The sequence below is a fragment of the Schistocerca americana genome, chromosome 2 (assembly GCF_021461395.2).
Source record: "Schistocerca americana isolate TAMUIC-IGC-003095 chromosome 2, iqSchAmer2.1, whole genome shotgun sequence".
Lineage (NCBI taxonomy): Eukaryota > Metazoa > Arthropoda > Insecta > Orthoptera > Acrididae > Schistocerca > Schistocerca americana.
Genome location: NC_060120.1, coordinates 1,013,103,140 through 1,013,124,982, shown reverse-complemented (window position 1 = coordinate 1,013,124,982; position 21,843 = coordinate 1,013,103,140).

Here is a 21,843-nt window from a genome sequence, read left to right as displayed (position 1 = left end):
GTGGCTATCATCTGCAGGACAGGGGGGTTAACCAGTGCTTTATGTCTCCACGAGAGCAGAAATCATGTACAGAGCTAAAAATCGCTAGACATTTTTCATTATTGAAACTGACTTCGTCTTACATATAAATATGTTTAATAAACAAAATATCCACGGGTGTACTGCCGGTCTACAGTTCCAACGGGCACAATATTTCGGCGATCATACATGTCGCCATCATCAGGTACCTTATGATGGCGACATGAATGATCGCCGAAATATTGTGTCCGTTGGACACTGTAGACCGGCAGTACACCCGTGGATATTTTGATTATCAAATACGCCGGGAGAAAAGCAAGAATCACATGTTTAATAAAGATCCTAACAGAAAAAACTGCATATATTCATCACAAGAAAGGATATCTATATGAAATGGAGTGGAGTACAGAACTGTAATACAACAGACAAAAATGGATACCTCGCACAGAAGGGTTGGCTCGATAACGTTGGTTGCTTCCAAAACAGACAACTTCCATCCGGTTCAGGTGGTCGGTGTTGGTCGCCCAACAGAGAATTAACAAGTAATATGGAAGGGAACATCTTTCAATTAATCTAATCAATAATCAGTCACTAATTACAGGAAAAACTAGCCAAGTAACTTTCCATGTGGCGTCCATCTGTCTACTTTGCCAACCTCACTAAATGAAGAAACACTATGGATGAAGGTAGGGATAGCGCCATTGATTCATAATCAAAACGTCTTCGATCCCGAATTCGAATCCCGCCACTGCTTAAATTTGAATTAATAATCAGCAGTAGCGACCCAAGACTTCCGGCATAAGAAGTCACCCTCACTCTGCCAACGGCCTTGTCAAAGAGGGCGGAGGAGCAGACAGAGGTTCTGGGCACACTCTTGTCCTAGGGGTAGGAAACTGCCCGTAAAGGCGGAAGAATCAGCAACGATCAACGGCATGAGGATGCAGAGGGCAATGGAAACCACTGCAGTAAAGACAAGTAACGTGTATTCATAGAGCATGTGGCTTGTAATTGAAAAGGTGTCATGATGATCTCTCCACTGACAAAAGATTCCTGAATAGTCCCCCACTCGTATCTCCAGGAGGGGACTGCCAAGAGGGAGGTTACCATGAGAAAGAATAATGACTAATCAATGAAAGGACAACGTTCTACGAGTCAGGGCGTGGAATGTCAGAAGCTTGAAAGTGGTAGGGAAACTAGAAAATCTGAAAAGAGAAATGCAAAGGCTCAGTTTAGATATAGTAGTGGTCAGAGAAGTGAAGTGGAAGGAAGACAAGGATTTCTGGTCAGATGAGTATCGGGTAATATCAACAGCAGCAGAAAATGGTGTAACAGGTGTAGGATTCGTTATGAATAGGAAGGTAGGGCAGAGAATTTGCTACTGTGAACAGTTTAGTGACAGGGTTGTCGTTACCAGAATCGACAGCAAACCAATCGACAACGATCGTTCATGTATTTATGCCGACGTCGCAAGCTGAAGAAGTTTTGTAAGGCTGTAGACACAGCAATAAGGAATAGCTCACTAGGCAGTACAGTTGAAGAGGAATGGACATCTCTAGAAAGGGCCATCACAGAAGTTGGGAAGGAAAGCGTAGTTACAAATAAGATAACTGTGAAGAAACCATTGGTAACAGAAGAAATAATTCAATTGATCGATGAAAGGAGAAAGTACAAATCCGGGAACCTCAGGAATACAGTAATGCAAGTCGCTGAGGAATGAAATAAATAGGAGGTGAAGGGTAGCTAAGACGAAATAGCTGCAGGAAAAATGTGAAGACATCGAAAATGAAATGAAGGTCAGACTCAGCGTATAGAAATGTCAAAACAACCATCAGTGACACTAAAAATAAGGGCGACAACATTAATAGTGCAACGGGAATTCCAACTCAGAGGAGAGAGCAGATAGGTGGAAAGAAGACACTGAAAGCCTCCATAAGAGGGAAGATTTGTCTGATGTGATAGAAGAAGAAACAGGTGTCGATTTAGAAGATATAGGTGATCCCGTATTAGAATCAGAATTTAAAAACGCTTTGGAGGATTTAAGATCAAGTAAGGTAGAAGTGATAGATAACATTCCATCAGAATTTCCAAAATCATTGGGGGACGTGGCAACAAAACGAGCATTCACGTTGGTGTGTAGAATGTACGAGTCTGGCGACATACCATCTGACTTTCGGAAAAACATCATCCACACTATTCTGAAGGCGGCAAGAGCTGACAAGTGCGAGAACTATCGCACAATCTGCTTAACAGCTCATACATCCAAGTTGCTTACAAGAATAATATACAGAAAAATGGAAAAGAAAGTTGAAGACGCACTATATGATGCTTAGTTTGGCTTTAGGATAGGTATAGGCACGATAGAGGCAATTCTGACGTTGCGATTAATAATGGAAGCAAGACTAAAGGAAAATCAAGACTCGTTCATAGGATTTGTTCACCTAGAAGTGCGTTCGACAATGTAAAATGGTGGAAGACGTTCGAACTTCTGAAAAAAGTAGGGATAAGCTATAATGAGAGACGGCTCATATACAATATGTACAACAGCCAAGAGGGAATAATAAGAGTGGACGACCAAGAACGAAATATTGGTATTAAAAAAGGTGTAAGACAAGAATGTAGCCTATCGCCCGTACTGTTCAATCTGTACATTGAGGAAGGAATAATGGAAATAAAAGAAAGGTTCAGGAGTGGAATTAAAATTTAAGGTGAAAGGATATGAATGTTACGATTCGCTGATGACATTGCTATCCTGAGTAAAAGTGAAGAATTACGTGACGTGCTGAATGGAATGAACAGTCTAATGAGTACACAGTATGGATAGAGAGTAAATCGGTGAAAAACGAAGGTAGTGAGAAGTAATAGAAATGAGAACGCTGTCAAACTTAACATCAGTATTGATGGTCACGAAGTAGATGAATTAAGGAATTCTGCCACCTAGGCATTACAGTAACCAACGACGGATGGAGCAAGGAGGACATCAAAAGCAGACTAGCAATGGCAAAAAGAGCATTCATGGCCAAGAGAAGTCTGCTAATATCAAATGTCGGCCCTAATTTGAGGAGAAATTTCCAAGAATGTACGTCATACAGCACTGTATGATAATGAAACATGGACTGTGGGAAAACCGGAACATAAGAGAATCGAAGCATTTGAGATGTGGTGCTACAGACGAATGTTGATAATTAGGTATACTGTTAAGGTAAGGAATGAGAAGGTTCGGCGCAGAATCTGAGAGGAAAGGAACATGTGAAAACACTGATAAGGAGAAGGGACAGGATGATAGGACATCTGTTAAGTCATGAGGAAATGTCTTCAATGGTACTAGAGGGAGCTGTAAAGGGCAAAAACTGTAGAGGAAGACAGAGATTGGAATACATCGAGCAAATAATTGAGGAGGTAGGTATCAAGTGCTTCTCTGAGATGAAGGGGTTAGCACAGGAGATGAATTCGTGGCGGGCCGCATCAAACCATTCAGAAGACTAATGACGCAAACAAAATAATTAACGGTCTGTGCTTTAGTGAACACTAATGTAAACTCTCCCTTCTTGTCTAAGGATCAACCTAGAGTTATGTACGCTGATGGTAACATATTCGAAAACCTCTCAGTTAACAGAATGCAAGAAACTGAATATTCCTATTCGATCGAAGGAAAATCTTAAGAATGTTAATTACCTACCCTTCCTGCAAATTTTATGAATATCCAGATTCAAGGACTGAAAATCTCTGCTAAATACGAGCCAAGTCTTCGTTGTAAAACGTCATGATAGTAACGTGCTATATATAGGACCCAGTATTCACAGATTTAGGTAAATATTCTCTCTGAAAAATACCTTTACAAGTTAATTTTAAATTAATAACTTCAGTTATAAAGCAGATGTCTACTATAACTGAGGGCACAGCAGCTTTCTTTGTGACTGCCTTAGTGAAATTCATCTGGTGTAAGACTGAAAAGCACTGCTGAAAACAGTAATACTTTATTGTTAGCACAATACAGGTCACCGAGCGAGGAAACGAAGCAGTTAGCACACTGGACTTCCATTCGGTAGAACGACGGTTCCAAATTATGTCCGGCCATCCTGCTTTAGGTTTTCCATGATTTCTCCGAATTTCATGAGGCAAATGGCAGAATGGTTCCTTTGAAAGGGCATGGCCGACGTCCTTCCCCATCCTTCCCAATTCTGACGGGTCGAAAGACATCACTCTTTGGTCCACTCGCACCAAATCAACCAACCAATCAATCGGTCCCACGTTACCAGTAGTCTCAATTTGGCCCAATATGGCAATACAGATTACATATCTATGATTTCATTTCCTGTCGGTAATGCGTATCTGTACCAGTTTGATGGAAACCCAGCTGTAAACCGTCGAAAACAAAGCAGATTACTGTGGGACAGATCATACACACATACATCCCATTTTCACTACTTCTTAGCTAGCTTGGAACTCTCCTCCTCGCTAGTATCAACACATTACCTTGGTTTCTATACCCACCTCCCTACATCTCAAAGCAAGGTGTTACCCATGCTTGAAAACTCTAACCCGCTACCACGCATATCTGAACATATTCCATCCCACACAACCAAGGCTAACCTACCTTACCCACCCCTTCCCAGCCAAAGACTCCAACCAATCTTCCTCTTGCATACTTGAAATCCTACTCACTTAGCGATATCTTTGTCTTGCTTTTTTCCCATCCCAAGACACATTATTCTTACATGATCTTAATGATGAGTGTTTTAACATCAGTGTCTCAGCATATTCAGTGAACAGGTATGTGGAATGACTAAAGGACTACTGCTGCCACGACTGCTGCTACGGCGCCACCAATAAGAGTAAACCAATCTAACGTGATTGGGGAGTGGAGCACACGGTTATTTGTGACACTGTAGGTCATGCTAAAGCAGTTTCCTTTATTCAGTGCTTTAATTTTCGTTTTGATAAGCGCACCATTTTCGATTTCGACGAGACAATACCCTCAGAGTGCATTTGGCACCAGAAGCCAACCAGAACATCAACCAACTTAACCAGTGTGGCGTCGGTAGAAGCGACGATGCGAACCTCAGAGGCTTGAAGACAAATGGATGGCACAATTGACTTCGCTCTGAAATAGAGGTCTGAATAAGTGATTTGATCTTGAAACACGTATGTTGTGTGGCGGCGATGGCGAGGCATTGCAGAGTCTCTGACCAGAGAGCCATTTATCGTGGCTAGTCTGCGCTTGACCGCGCGAGAGTTGCGAGCGGTACTCTGTCAGTAGTAGTCGTGCAGTACAGTTGCGAGCAGTAGTCAGTGGGCAGTCTGTCAGTAGCAGTAGGGCAGAGCAGTATGTCGGTAGTAGCAGCCCAGTACAGTTGTGTGTGAGGAGTCGGCGGGCGTCGACATGGCACTCTGGTCAAGATTCAGGATGAGGTATATTATTTTTAAATGCGCTCAGCTAATAATGTAAATTAACTGTAACTAATTTGTGCAACAATCGCCCCAATAATAATTTTGGTTTTCAAAGCAATATTTTTAACAAAAGGACTATTTAATTGAACGAACGATTTCCTTCCATTTCCTTTAAAGAAAAGTTTCAATTAAATTTCAAAAAAAAAAAAAATATAAAAAAAAAATTATACTTGCAATGCATTTCCTCCAAGCCGTGGCCAACAATAAGAGCAGAACTTTGACATGCAGTTTCAATGAGGTAAGAAATAAATTATGATTTTTTGCACAGGGCCAAAGACCGATATTTCGGTTTAATTGAGTTTACATTGTCACTGAAGTCTCATTAGCATTGAATTGTTTTTCATTATTTTCGTGAGAGCTTACACCTTGAGTCAGATTGCGATTCTCATTTCTATTGTCATTAAATTTAATTGCCAGGGAGGTTACGCTTGGCTCCCATTCATTTAATATTTCTGTCTTTTAAATTTTTGTGGGGAGGTTACAATCTACAGAACGTCTTTATGTTATTTCTCCCTCCAACTATCAGCAACACTGGCTGAAAACCTACTTAAAAAAACGCCAAATAACAAGATGCAGTTAACTAACAATTTAAGGATTGGATGAGCAATATATTGAGGGATGACAGATAATTGAACATGTAAAAGAAAGGAAATTTCCGACATGAAGGAATATTGAAGGTCAAGGAAAACAACAGACCTCAAGTCAATATCATATATGATCTAAATATGCAGACTGAAGAGATGAATGAAAATTTGTACCAAGGTCAGGATTCAAACTTGGGTCTCCTGCTCACTAGAAAGATGCGCCAACCGCAATTCTGTTCGAATTCTGAGGGAATACCAAGTGTGTTGAGGTATAAATGGGAATTTGGATTGTGAAGTGAGGAATGATAGGGAAGTCGGGGCAGCTTTACAAAGTCAATGTGCTACGGTGGTGAGGCGGTTAGCTCATCTGCCCAATGAGTAGGAGACCTACGTTCTAATCCTAGCCTTGGTAAATTTTCATTCGTCGCTTCAGTCTGCATATATAAGCCATAGAGAATTAAGACTGTAAAAGGGCTCTGTAAGGATATTGTTATAGTTGATTAAAGCAGCTGGAATGCTGTTCGTATCTTAGGGAACGGCGTAGTCATTAATGCATTCGCCTAGTGAGCAGCCGATCTGGGTTCCAATCCCGGCTGTGATACTAATTTTCATTCGTCACTTCAGTCGCATATATTCATAATGGTTGTTCGAGACTTGAAAACGCCTCTGGAACAACATAGTTTCATTCGATATCATATAGCTTGTAATTCTAACCACATAATCAGTGTACGCCACGTCACACAATGACAACTACCTAGTGGCACTGATAAAAACACAGGTTCAGTGGTCGCCTCACTCTACTAATGAAAAACCAGATGCGTATCAGAGTTGGTTACCTACGGAAATCAGATATGACCATGCACCCGCTCAGTAGTCACGGTTACTATGCGTTAGTAAACACACTAGTGGCAACTCACATAACTAACCCAAGCCAACTATTAACGTAGAGTGTGCACTTGATGGTCATTAACTTTAATGACGAAAATGTCACAACTAAAGCAAAGGCCGTTACTTAATTTGTTTGAGTCATCAGTCTTCTGATTGGTTTGATAGAACTCACCACAAATTCCTCTGCTGTGCCACTCTCTTCATCATCGAGTAGCACTTGCAACCCACTTCCTCAGTCATTGGATTTATTCCAGTCTCTGTCCTCCTCTACAGCTCCCTCTAGTATAATGGGAGTTATTCCCCCATGCCTTCACAGATGTCCTATCATGCTGTCCCTTCTCCTTGTCAGTGTTTTCCAGATATTTCTTTCCCCTCCGATTCTGTGTAAACCTCCCCATTCCTTACGTTATCAGTCCAACTAATTTTCAGCATTCGTCTGTTGCACTACATCCCAAGTGCTTCGATTGTCTTCTGTTCTGTTATTCCCACGGTCTGTGGTTCACAACTATACAATACTGTGCTCCAAACGTACATTCTTAGAAATATATTCCTCAAATTAAGGCCGAGTCAATGCATCGTTCTCCGGCTGTCAACTCTAGAAGATTTTATCATCAAGGCTTAGAAAGTTTATGAAACTCAATCAGCCAAAACTCAAAGAACGCCCGTACACAGTCTCTGTGAACCACACGTCGTGGGACAATCCGAACAGGTACACACCAGTTCGAGTGGCAATTCAAATAACATCAGGGCGGCTGGTCTTATTTATGACAACCACATCGAGCTATAATTGCTTAAGATTCGCACAGTACAAAAGCGAGACACTGTTCCTTTCATCCTCAATAAATACAAAATTAATTTCACCGTCATTTAAGGGGAAAAATACGTGACACCACAACCAGTAGAGGAAACCAATAATGCTAGCCACTTCTGCTCCACTGCACGTCAGTAGGAGGACAAACGGGTTCTGGGATACTTTTAATATCAAATTTATAAGCAAATTAATTAAAGACAATTGACTGATTAATGTCCCCCTATGTATTAAGCACGCAATCACTGAAGTAGAAAACCAGTACATGATTTCAATCAGACTGCACATACTCAAAGAACTGAATACATAACTGAGTGTGTTAACCATCAGATTGTTAAACTGTTGGTAACTGGTCCTCCACTCTTTTGCATGCAAGTAAAAACACAAGGTCCCAAATCGCCAATCACGCGTCGTTCAGGAAATTTTCGCATCGCAGGCCACAATCAGTTTCCAAAGTCGTGATACCAAACCACACCAGGAACACTTACCCTCACCGTACTCACCGTAAAACAGTTCGGAGGCCAGTTCGTCACTGCCTGCAGCAGCAAGTAAGCACTAAACCAAAGTTTGGAGAATATAACCGACACCAGTCGGTGCTTTCACAGTCCGTGAGTTACCAACACACGCAACAATTGAGAGAAATAACTCCAAATCTATTCCACTTCAGGAGAATACTGACGATTGTGTAACTCCTCTCTCATAAAAACAGTAACTCGATGGGAAACTTTCATATCAAGATCAACCCCATTACATCTCGCTTGAGTCATTTAAGGGGAAAAATACGTGACACCACAACCAGTAGAGGAAACCAATAATGCTAGCCACTTCTGCTCCACTGCACGTCAGTAGGAGGACAAACGGGTTCTGGGACACTTTTAATATCAAATTTATAAGCAAATTAATTAAAGACAATTGACTGATTAATGTCCCCCTATGCATTAACTGATTCATTATGTCCCCCTATGGAGAAGCAAATTAAATTGTGACAATTGACTGATTAATGTCCCCCTATGCATTAACTGATTCATTATGTCCCCCTATGGATTAACTGAATCATTATGTCCTGGAGTTCATTTATGAGCCCTCTGGGGATAATCCATCCTCCTGAAAATAAAAAGACCAGTCCTCACCCTCCATCTTCAAATCTGCCAGCCCTCTGTGAAATCCCTAACCCCAACCCCCTCCCCCTCGCCGATTCTAGCACACTTTTGATATCAAATTAATTGACTAATTAATTAAACTGATAAATTACTTACCTCTGCTCCTCCTCCTTGTAAATCCCCTAGCCCTCCTCTCCTCTCCCCATACTTCCCCTCTCACCACCCAGAAAAAAATTGGCAGAAATATCTCTGAGCCTGTGCAGAGCTGTTGGTTTCGGTGGTGCAAGTATTATCCTGTTTAGCAACTACGTCTCCTAATTAAGTAATTACACTGCTGCAGATTGGAGGTGTTGTCTTGTTTAGAAAATTTCCGCGTCTTTGCTCACCTTGACATGCAGGGATCGACTGAGCTAGTGCTCAGTGTACGCATAGCTCCCTTCCTCCCCACCAATTCCTTAAGAGACTGACGGAAAAAGTCGCCGAGCTGGTGTACTGGAAGGATTCCACGACAGAAAATTCAACTACTTCGCAGAGGGTTCAAAAATGGCTCTAAGCACTATTGGACTCAACATCTGAGGTCATCAGTCCCCTAGAACTTAGAACTACTTAAATCTAATAACCTAAGGACATCACACACATCCATGCCCAAGGCAGGATTCGAACCTGCGACCGTAGCAGCAGTGCGGCTCCGTACTGCGCCTAGAAACGCTCGGCCACACCGGCCTCGCAGAGGGCATAATAACAGATTGCCTATTTACAAATTCTATTTTCTGGGGTTGGATCTCTCTTTCATCTGGTGGAAGATACAGGTCTTGTAAAATACATCGAATATAAGTAATTAAATACGTAAACAGATCGCTTTTTTCCGATCGCGCAAGGAATACTGTCAACATAAAGCACTCACCACACTTAATTATATTTTAAAGATCGCGCTAAACTTATCTGGCGCAAAAACAACTCTCTGATTGCACACACTTGCTTCTTTGCGCATGCCATCCTCTGAGTACTGCGTGATGACTGAGTTGTGGCCGCACCAGCGTTTAACACCAGGCAGCGACTGCAGGAGTACAGGGCTGCAATCGGTAGCAGCCCCCGGTCGTCTGCTACTTAATCCCTGAACAAAGCATCAGGTTCCTGCGCCTCTTTGATGCAAGTCACACTGTCTGTGTCGCTCCCAAACACACACCTTCCATACCATGGTAGTGGAAGCAGCTGCTCTATGTGCTCGCATTGTTGTGCAGATACTGACTGAGTAGTTCACAATACCGTCAGCAGAGGACACAGGGAAAAGCAACCTCCCCGTCCCATCTCCCTCCAATCCCCTCCTCTCTCCCTTCACCCTTCCAGTTACTTCCTGTCAGACAAAGCGGCACGTGGCGGAAACTCTTTGATATTGATACCTGGGAAACTCGTGTCGAAATACATGCTCTCTCTCTCTCTCTCTCTCTCTCTCTCTCTCTCTCTCTCCCCTCTCTCTCAAGTGGCTACTTCCTGAGAGTGTGTGTGAACCAACGTCTCCAAACACACGGACTAACGTTTTCATCTCTCCTCAGAATACTGTATTCCTACTGGCTAATGCTGGGACAAAGGGAGAGCTGACGGAATTTCGATATTAAAGTAGAGAGAAATAAACCATTTGGACTACCGTATAAAATTAAATGTTTAACAATTTACGGGAGTCGAATAGATTTCTTAAAACACTCACCACCACCTTCCGATGATCCTTGTTGGTAATAAAACATATTTTCAACGTTTTAGTATCACACAAAAACATAATGGAAGCCAAGTACACTATGTGATCAAACGTTCCCTGAAATCTGGCTGAAAATCACCTACACGTTCGTGGTGCCCTCCAGCGGTAATGCTGCGATTCAAAATGGTGTTGGCCCAGCCATAGTCTTGATGACAGCTTCCACTCTCACAGGCGTACTTTCAATCAGATGCTGGAAGGTTTCTTGGGGAACGCCATTCCATTCTTCACGGAGTGCTCCACTAAGGAGAGGTATCGATGCCGGTGGGTGAGGCCTGGCACGAAGTCGGCGTTCAAAAACATCTCAAAGGTGATCTGTAGGATTCGGGTCAAGACTCTGTGCAGGCCAGTCCATTACAGGGATGTTATTGTCGTGTAACCACTCAGCCACGGGCCTATAAAATAAATAAAATAAATAAATGAAAATATTATTGTTATTTAGATATTGATTATTCTATCTGTATGATGGTGATTGTGATTGCAATTGTAATTAATATTTTGCTTATCTGGAACGTGGACGTTTAATTATTCGTTATCAGACGCTTGACAATGGCTTTTTCGTAAAGGCAATGTTACTCGTAGTTGACTGTGAAATAAAACTGAAATAATCGGACTTCGTAATTAAATCGTTTCCAAAGACTGCCGCGGTAGGTGCGGACTCATAATCTAAATCTCAATATTACAATAATTTGCCAGCCATGCCAATACGTCGTACAGAGGTGATTGTCTACTAAACATAAAAAAGTTACACAGTTAGTTAAATCAGATATATTCAATGAATAAGCCTACAGTTCATAATCCTACTTACTTTTATAATTATAAATTCTTTACAGAATCGAGTGCCTAGTGTGGTTGCAACTCGCAGTATTCTTCTATAACATGAAATATGGCGGTGTGCCAGACAATAAAAAAAATACGTGCTTCTCGCACCACTTCTACCAGAGCTCTCTCTTTCTTAATCAAACATAAGAGTAACGTAATTGTGCTTTTGTTTTATCAGCGACACAGCGCTGCAGTTGTGTGCCATAGGCTTTATTTATTTGTCACTGATTATTTATTTAATTAATATTTCGCGTTTCCGCGGAAACTCACGCTCGGCATGCAAATGTGCCTTTATATTGCCCCCTGAATTGCGAGGCGAAAGGACACACCTGCAGGCGAGCAATTCACCTAAAGGCACAAGAAAATCTAAGTTATCTACAACTATTTACATGACTTACATTACACATTATACACATTATATACAAAATTTGAATGACGCGGGTGCGCCGTAAAAGTTCTTATGTTGGCAGATAGAGTGCGCGCATGCGCAGAAGCGGCTGTGTAACTGCGGCACTGCCGTTATATCGTACAGTTAGATCACGCGGCACAGTATTGCAGTTCATATTGTTCGTGTGCGCGCGTTTTTCAGTCGTTGCACAAAGAAAATATTCAACCAAGATTACATCTGAAGACTACATTCTATGACAGGTAACTTAGTTTTAAATTTACAATATTTGTTTTAACACCATACAACTTAGATTGTTGAATGTTCTTAGTTACATAGTATTGTTTTGAAATACTGCAAAGAAAAATGTCCGTATTTTTCAGGTGCGTTGACCTATACACATCGTGTTGTTATTACAGTTCATATTCATCCGCTGCACAATAATTTTTTACAGGTTAGTATCGTCGTGGTAAAGTTTTTTGATCACAGTAACATCGTTGTATAACAACGTGATTAATACATAAGCGTGTCCATTTCTCATTTCCATTATAGTCGTAGTGATGCAGTTCATTGTTACTAAAAGCATTGCTTATTACAGATCAGACGTGACCCGTCGAGTAATTGTTCCACGTGCAGTTCGTTTTTTACATTCCGTGGAAGCTTGGTTGCAGAACCTCGGACGGCACATAGCTGGCGTTGATCCTTGGACAGTCCAGGTAAGAGTGTCCGTCACATTTCGAGAACATTTCATTCCCTGAAGTTCCAACCAAAATTCTTCCACCCGTCGTGTTGTTTTCTGGACAGGCACTTTGTGTCCATTTAATCCAGTTAACATCTTGAAGTTGGGTACTGTAGTAATGTCACTAGACGATGCACGAATTATGCACTTCACATTTTCAGTTTTTTGCTGAATATAGCTCACCTAAATGTTCGTAGTTATTAATGAAGGAAATCGTTCATCGCGTTTACATTGATACGCTGCATAATGAATGGCATTAACAGTTTCTTTCACATAGGTTTCCGCGTAGTTGCAGAGTTAGTAATGTTCGTTAATGTCCATGAACAGTGGTTCACTATGCAATGTCTTTTTGGCACTCGTTTTGTTCAAATTTTTACATAGTAACAGTTACACTATACATCAGTTAAAAAAATAAGTAATTATACATACACACGTCACATATTTTCTTAGCATAAACATAATATAGTTGCACATAAACATGTTTACATCATCATTACATCGCTATAGGTTATTACATTGTGTCACATTTGATTACATGAATTGCAGATATTTACATCCTCTTTAGCGGTTTTGCTTGGATATTATCGATGTTTTTTTTTTTTTTTTGTTATGTCATCTGAAATTAAGATAGGTTAGACACAACATTCATTACATCAGTAGGCAAGACCAGGCGTTTTCACTACTCAATAAATATTCAAAATAGTAAGAGAGAGAAAATGTTCGATTCCTCGCGTTTTGTGCGTGTGTGTAGAGTGTCTGTGTGGCCTTGACTACTGATAGATGCTTTTCGTGTTGAGAGATGTGCGTCTAATCTATTTCACAAAGTAAAAGATCGCTTCACAGATGACGTCTGTCAGTTCGTCAGGTGTCACACCAAGTCAGTGGTACCTTCAGTAACAAATGTTCCGTGAAAAATTAATATGTCATCCACTGCTACGTAATCATAAATTTTACTTTAATATTCCGTCTTTCAGGTGGAGGCGCGCGCTGAAAGAAGAGTTCTTCTGTCTTCAACTGCGTCACTGGAACCGCTGAAATGAAAATTTCTATACTACTTATTATCTGTGTTGTAACAACAGAGTTTTTCGAGTTGCTTAGCAATATTTTGATGGGTATGACTTTGACATTATTCAGCATGAAATGCTCTAAGATCTCGGTGTGCGTATAGCCCAATAATTTTGTTAGTTCTAGGATGTTGTAACAGATACGCACCAGGATGCGGTATGTTAACAATTATATAAGGTCCTTCATATAGCAGACGCCACTTAGCGTTGCGTCGTTTGAGTGCTACAGATTTATGATGAGTATGAAGTAGTACAAGCATTCCTACCTCGAATTTTTGTTTTCTTTTTATTATGTTTCTGTGATGTTTGTTTCGTATTTGTGCGTGATGTGTCAATGTAGTCAATACTTCTTTTATTTTCTGTTCAGGTGTGATTTCCTTGTCCGACAACTTAGGTAATGGTTCTATCCACTGATCGTTCTGTTTGCAATTGAACATGATCTCGTTAGGTGTGTAATTCGTATCGTAAATATTTAAGTTATTGTGTACGTCTTCGAAAAGACTTAGGTAGGACACCCAATTAGTATGTTTTGATGAAATATAGGTCCTCATGAATCGATTTAATTCTCGGAAAAGTCTCTCAGTCGCGTTACATTGTGGACTAAACCCCGAAATAAATATACTTTTGATGTTATTGTCCTTCAAGAAATTTCTCCATTTGTACCCAGAGTAGTATGCTGCATTATCTGATAGAATTGCTTTAGGTTTTCCCACGTGCGTCAGGTAATCACTTGAGAATCTTCGTATTATAGCATTTGCAGTGGCGGATTTTAAAGCATAAAGTTTTACATGTTTAGAAAATATATCGTAAAAAGCTAAGATATATTTGACGCCTCCAGAGCTTGCTGGATGCGGTCCCCTGATGTCAGTACACAGAATTTCCAGGGGTTTACTGGGTAAAATAGAATGTAAATCTGTTTTTGTGGATAAATTCTGAGGTTTTGATTTTTGACAGATGACACACGTTTTTAGTTCCCTGTAAATTTTTCTTCTCATATTGCTAAAATAACAGTATGTGCTGAGCTTTGCCAAACACTTTTTCGTCCCATCTTCAAGTATTTTTCAAAATATCTGCGTAAGTTACCATTTTTACTGTTAAAAGTTTCAGGTTCTAAAATTTGTCTTCTGAGTCGCTCCTGGACGGATTGCGACCAGAATTTGTTCAGAAAAGCACGCTCAAACTCACAGTACGTGGTACATACGTCAGCTTGACTGTATGCCCAGACAGCTGCATCGCCTTGGATGTAAACGACAATATATGAAATCTTTTTCCGGTCACTCCAAGTGCGTGGAAATGCGTTACTAAAAGATTTAAGAAAAATCACCGGATGAATGGTTCGTTTTTCTAGGATAAAAATCTGAAATTGCCTGTGTTTCATTAAGCTTTCGTCTTCCCTTGCATTATGATATGGATTTGTCCCACTGTAATTACTGCTATGTTCAGCTGGCGTGTAATTACGATAATGTTGCTGTGGTTTACCATGATAATAGCTTGTGTTTGTGTTTCCACATCGTGGTATGTGTTGTAGTCGTGGTGTGTTTTGTTCTTGTGTATTTGTCGTGTGCGGAATGTGTGTATCATACTCGAATGTATATTGGTTTCTGAACTGTACATTTTGACTGATATTTTCGTTACATTCAGACTGTAGTTGATCGGTGAATTGTCTCATGGGTGCAGTGACGGATTGTACTGCGTCACTGATCAGCTGTTTGTTATTAGTAATGTATTGCGCTACGGAGTCGTGCACAATTGTTGGTAAATTTTCACGTAAGCATGTATCAAAATGTTTGTCTTTGTTCTCAACCCAATCACGAAATTCTTTATTAATATTTTGAAAATGAGCTGTGGCATCTGATTGTAAGATGTCAGTCAGGTGTTGTTCAACATTGTCAAATTTATTCTGTACGTCAGTAATTCGTTTTTCAAGATTGTCATGTACTGAAGGATATGTTTGAATTTGTTCAGTAAGAACTTCACACGTGACATTAAGGTTTTTTACTTGTGTCTGTAAAAGTGCTACGTCAGTTGTAGTCTTTTCTTGTCTCGTATTGAGCTGGGAAAATTTAGTACTGAGTTCGGTCATCTGTTTGGTCAGTGTGGCGTCTATAAGTTCCACACGCTTACATAAAGTGTCATTACCTATCTTGATTGCTATGAGATCAGATTTGATTTCGTCATTTTGTGTTTTTAACTGTTCATTTTGTGTCTCTAATTGTGCCTTTAAGGTTGCCATGTTTTCGGCGTTCTGTTTCATTAGCATTTGTAACATGTCGGCAATGTTTACCGTTTGCAAGGTCTCTGCCCCCGCCGCGTCATTAGACGTGACGTCATGCATTAACATGGGCTCTGATTGAGATTTTGAAATTTTTGTAGTGGACGGCCTATCGTCAAAATTTTCGTCAACACTTGCGTCAATGTTTGATGAATCGTCACTACCGGTTGCTGTCGTAAAGTCATTTTCTAACACTTGTCTCACGTCCGAGTCAGATTGCGTCTGAATAGTACGTCCTTGCTGTTCCATTTTTGCGTATTGTTTTCTAGTTATTACCATGCCACACGTGATATATGTTTCAAGAAAATTTTTGACACTGATTTTAAAATAAAATGTAGTTGAGCATGAATCGCTCGTAGCAACAATGGCTGTCTGTTAATTTAAAAATATAAACTGAATTTGAGATTATTGGTAATGGCTGCTGGCCATGTTACATGATATCGTACAGAAGTCGGCCATATTGTACACTCGTGTATTGGTATTGTTGCATACGTTATTGTTTAGGGAAAAGTACTGAGAATGAAATTTATCACTGAAACTGTTATGCGGAAAAGAAACACTACAGAATTTACTGAAAAGCTAATACACTGAATTATACGTCTGGTCAAGCCTGCTAATGCAAAGATGCTGCGTCTTACCTTATTTTGCTGGAAGTTTCATTGCGTCTTCCCGCAAAATTTCAGAATTGGAAAATATCTTCAGATTTTGTTATCTCTCATACATTGACGTCCAGGTCCAGAAAGTTGATTTTTTACATGAAACAAAGAGAACAATGTAACAAATGACAAAATAGCAAGTCCGACACGCAGTCGCCAATATAAAATAAATAAAATAAATAAATTAAAATATTATTGTTATTTAGATATTGATTATTCTATCTGTATGATGGTGATTGTGATTGCAATTGTAATTAATATTTTGCTTATCTGGAACGTGGACATTTAATTATTCGTTATCAGACGCTTGACAATGGCTTTTTCGTAAAGGCAATGTTACTCGTAGTTGACCGTGAAATAAAACTGAAATAATCGGACTTCGTAATTAAATCGTTTCCAAAGACTGCCGCGGTAGGTGCGGACTCATAATCTAAATCTCAATATTACAATAATTTACCAGCCATGCCAATACGTCGTACAGAGGTGATTGTCTACTAAACATAAAAAAGTTACACAGTTAGTTAAATCAGATATATTCAATGAATAAGCCTACAGTTCATAATCCTACTTACTTTTATAATTATAAATTCTTTACAGAATCGAGTGCCTAGTGTGGTTGCAACTCGCAGTATTCTTCTATAACATGAAATATGGCGGTGTGCTAGACAATAAAAAAATACGTGCTTCTCGCACCACTTCTACCAGAGCTCTCTCTTTCTTAATCAAACATAAGAGTAACGTAATTGTGCTTTTGTTTTATCAGCGACACAGCGCTGCAGTTGTGTGCCATAGGCTTTATTTACTTGTCACTGATTATTTATTTAATTAATATTTCGCGTTTCCGCGGAAACTCACGCTCGGCATGCAAATGTGCCTTTATAGGCCATTCATTATGAACAGGTGCTCGATCGTGTTGAAAGATGCAGTCGTCATACCCGAATTGCTCTTCAACAGTGGGAAGCAAGAAGGTGCTTAAAATATCAACGTAGGCCTGCGTTGTGATAGTGCCACACAAAACAACAAAGTGTGGAAGTCCCCTCCATGAAAAACACGACCACACCATAACAACATCGCTTCAGAATTTTCTGTTGGCGCTACACACGGTGGCAGATGACGTTCACTGGGCATTCGGCATACCCACACCCTGCCATCGGATCGCCACATTGTGTACCGTGATCCGTCATTCCACACAACGGTTTTCCACTGTTAAATCGTCCAATGTTTACGCCCCCTACACCAAGCCAGGCGTCGTTTGACATTTACCAGCACGATGTGTGGTTAATGAGCAACCGCTCGATCATGAAATCCAAGTCTTCTCAACTCTTGCCGGACTGTCATTGTACTTGCAGTGGATCTTGATGGAGTTTGGAAATCCTGTGTGATGGTCTGAATACATGTCTGCCTATTTACATTACGACGCTCTTCAACTGATCGGCCTGTAAGTTTCTGTGCTGTACGTGTCCCTTCACGTTTCCACTTCGCTATCACATCGGAAACAGTGGACCTAGGGATGTTTAGGAGTGTGTAAATCTCGCGTACACACGTATGACACAAGTGACACCCAATCACCTGACCACGTTCGAAGTCTGTGAGTTCCGCGGAGCTCCCCATTCTGCTCTCTCACGATGTCTAATGACTACCGAGGTCGCTGATATGGAATACCTGGCAGCAGATGGCAGCGCAATGCACCTAATATGAAAAACGTAGTTTTTGAGGGTGTCTGGATACTTTTGATCACATAGCGTAATTAAAATTTTGCCACAAACGGACCATAGTGCAAATATATTTCAGATTTTGCTTGCATCGATTTTCGACAACAGAATCATACTCCTCCACCACCAAATTTCTACTAAATATACCTAGTGAAGAAGTACAACCGGTTCACACACATTTGCACTCGCGATGAGAGCACCGCCCGCCGACCGTCGGGGTATGATATCATCACGAGGTCTTCGATTGGGAGAGACTCGCACCCTCATTAGCAGCTCCACGCCCATCTCCAACATCCACACACGGGCCTTGCCGAACGCTCAAATAAAGTCAGAGAGATTGTCACCAAGCAGTCAACTGAAGTATTTACGTGGGTGGAATAATCGTCCAGAGCAAACACCCATCACATTGAATTCTCTCACGTAACACCACCTCAGCTTCTGTCGCCCCTCACGTGGCATACTGGTTGTTTTTACCCGCCGGCCGCATGACGCTAAGCCACTACTTCCGGTCAGCTACTGACTGCAAACATTGCGAGACAAGCAGGCACGTCTTGGAAATACACAGAAGCCCTAATCACTTTCACCCTGATATAGACACCCGCTACCCTCCGCCCCCCCCCCCAATCTATGAAATCCAGTTTATTCAGTCAGAGACAGAGACATCTTAGACAATACACTCCTAATTTCTCTAGTGAAATGTAGATTGCTCATTTTATACGAGTTATTTTCGAAGGAAGACCAAAACAGGGCATGCACATTTTTTGGCATTGCTAAACTATCGTTTCTTCTTGTGAAAATCCTATAATAGTATGGAATAGGCCATCAGGTGAAAAAATTCAGCTTAATATCTGTTCTGTCCTGCATCACAGGCCTAGAATATTAAACCCATTTGTGGCTCATGACGGAGAGCTAAGAGCATTCTCTACCTCTGTCACAGGATGCTTCCTCACTTTCGAACCCTCTTAAAGTAACCAAATGCTTCGGTACACACGAAGTCTCTTAGAGTAGCAGCACAGAGTAGTCGTAAATATCAGGATTATACTACACAGCACTTAATATATTCTGTAATATAGCTGATTTTATTGCCATGGTCACCTCTCCCTGTGGAGGTGGGAGACTGAAATTTCGTTAAACGATGTCGCCGCAACGAAAGAACGCTTGATTGCCGCTCTGTGTCATATCCATGATATTATAGCCCTTGTTTCCACCTGTCCGGCGACACGTCATTGATATCAAACTGATAGGCTAATTAATAAAACTGATCAAAAGTGTCACTCTGCACGGTAAATTTTTTTCATCAGTCGGATAATACTTGCCAGGAACCTCACATTGGAATCCCTGTAAGAAGTCCAATGTTCTTTTCGAGGAACACTATTGAGAAATGTCATTTGAAGTAGACTGCAGAGAGATTCTACCGCCGACGACAAACATTTCGCATAAGGACCACGAAGATAGGTTACGAGAAATTAGCACTTGTAAGGAAGCATATAGGTAGTCTTTCTTCTTCGCTTTTATTTGCGAGTGGAGTAGGAAAGGGAATGAGTGATAGTGGTACGGGGTATGATGGCTTGAAAAGTAGTCATATGGATGTAAATGTAAATTTAATGAATCTATTAAGATCTCACTCCATCCAATTACAAACACAAAAAACTCACGGAAACAAATGTCTCTTACTTATCAAGAAAACAAAACATGGAGCTTCTGCTGTTGCTTGTCTCTAATCTTTACATTAGCTCCTAATTTTCTCATTGCAGTCACTTAGCGAGACGAACGTGAGAGGCTGTAATATGTTTGCCCACAACACTTGGAAAAAGCGGTTGTAGAGCTCACCTCGCAGCACCCCTTGCGACAGAATATCGCTTACCTGCCATATTCTCACCAATCCTCCAGTTTTCGATAAACTGCATTTGCATACACTTTAGCTTCAAGAGTAAGGTATCTCCTTACTGCACCCGTAGCCTAGAGGTAGCGTGTTGGGCAAAAGATTCCGGAATAGTCCCATTCGGATTCCCCATTAGGGACTGTCGAGGGGGATGTGACAATGAGAAAAATTCTGAATAACAGAAAAGATAACATTCTACGAGTCAGGGCGTGGAATATCACAAGCCTGAACGTGGTAGGGAAGCTAGAAAATCCGAAAAGGGAAATGCGTAGGTTCAATCTAGATACAGTAGGCGTCTATGAAGTGAAATGGAAAGAAGACAAGGATTTATGGGCAGAAGAGTATAGAGTAATATCAACAGCAGCAGAAAATGATTTCACGGGAGTCGGATTCGTTATGAAAAGGAAGGTAGGGCAGAGACTGTGTTACTGTGAACAGTTCAGTGATAGGATTGTTGTTATCTGAATCGTCAACAAGCAAACAGCGACATCGATAGTTCAGATATATGCTGAAATCGAAAGCTGAAGCTGAAGATGATGAGATACAGATAATATATGAGGATGTTGAAAAGATAATACAGTACGAAAAGGGAGATGAAAATCTAATAGTCATGCGCGACTAGAACGCAGTTGTAGGGGAAGGAGTAGAAGTAAAGGTTACAGGATAATATGAGCTTGGGAAAAGGAATGAGAGAGGAGAAAGGCTAATTGAGTTCTGTAATAAATTTCAGCTAGTAATAATGAATACTCTGTTCAAGAACCAGAGGAGAAGCAGGTATACTTGGAAAAGACCGGGTGATCCGACAACATTTCAGTTGGATTACTTAATGATCACACAGAGATTCCCAAATCAGATACTGGATTGTAAGGCGCACCCAGGAGCAAACATAGACTAAGATCACAACGTTGTAGTGATGAAGAGTAGGCTGAAGTTTAAGATATTAGCCAGGAAGAATCAATACGCAAAAGAAGTGGGATACAAAAGCACTAAGGTATGACGAGATATGCTTGAAGTCCTATAAGCCTATAGATACAACAATAAAGAATAGCTCAGTAGGCAGTACAGTTGAAGAGGAATGGATAACTCTAAACCGTGCAATTACAGAAGTTGGAAAGAAAACATGCATACAAAGAAGGCAACTGCGAAGCAACCATGGGAAACAGAAGAAATACTTCAGTTGATAGACGAAAGAAGGAAGTACAAAAATGTTCAGGGAAATTCAGGAATACAGAAATGCAAGTCCCTGAGAAATGAAATAAGCAGGAATTGCAGGGGAGCTAAGACGGAATGGCTTCATGAAACACGTCAAGAAATCGAAAAATAAATGATTGTCGGAAGGACTGACAGACCATATAGGGAAGTCAAAATAACCTTTGGTCAAATTAAAAGCAAAGATGGTATCATTAAGAGTGCAATGGAAATTCCGCTGTTAAATGCAAAGGAGAGAGTGGGTAGGTGGAAAGAGTAAATGGAAGGGCTCTTTGAGGGGGAAGATTCGTCTGACGCGATTTAAGAAGAAACAGAGGTCGATTTAGAAGAGGTGGGGATCCAGTATTAGAATCAGAATGTAAGAAGGCTTTGAAAGACATAAGATCAATTAAAGCAGAAGGGATATATAACATTCCATCATTGGAGGGAGTGGTAACAAAACGACTATTCACGTTGCTGTGTAGAATGTATGAGTCTGGCGACATACCATCTGACTTTCGGGAAAA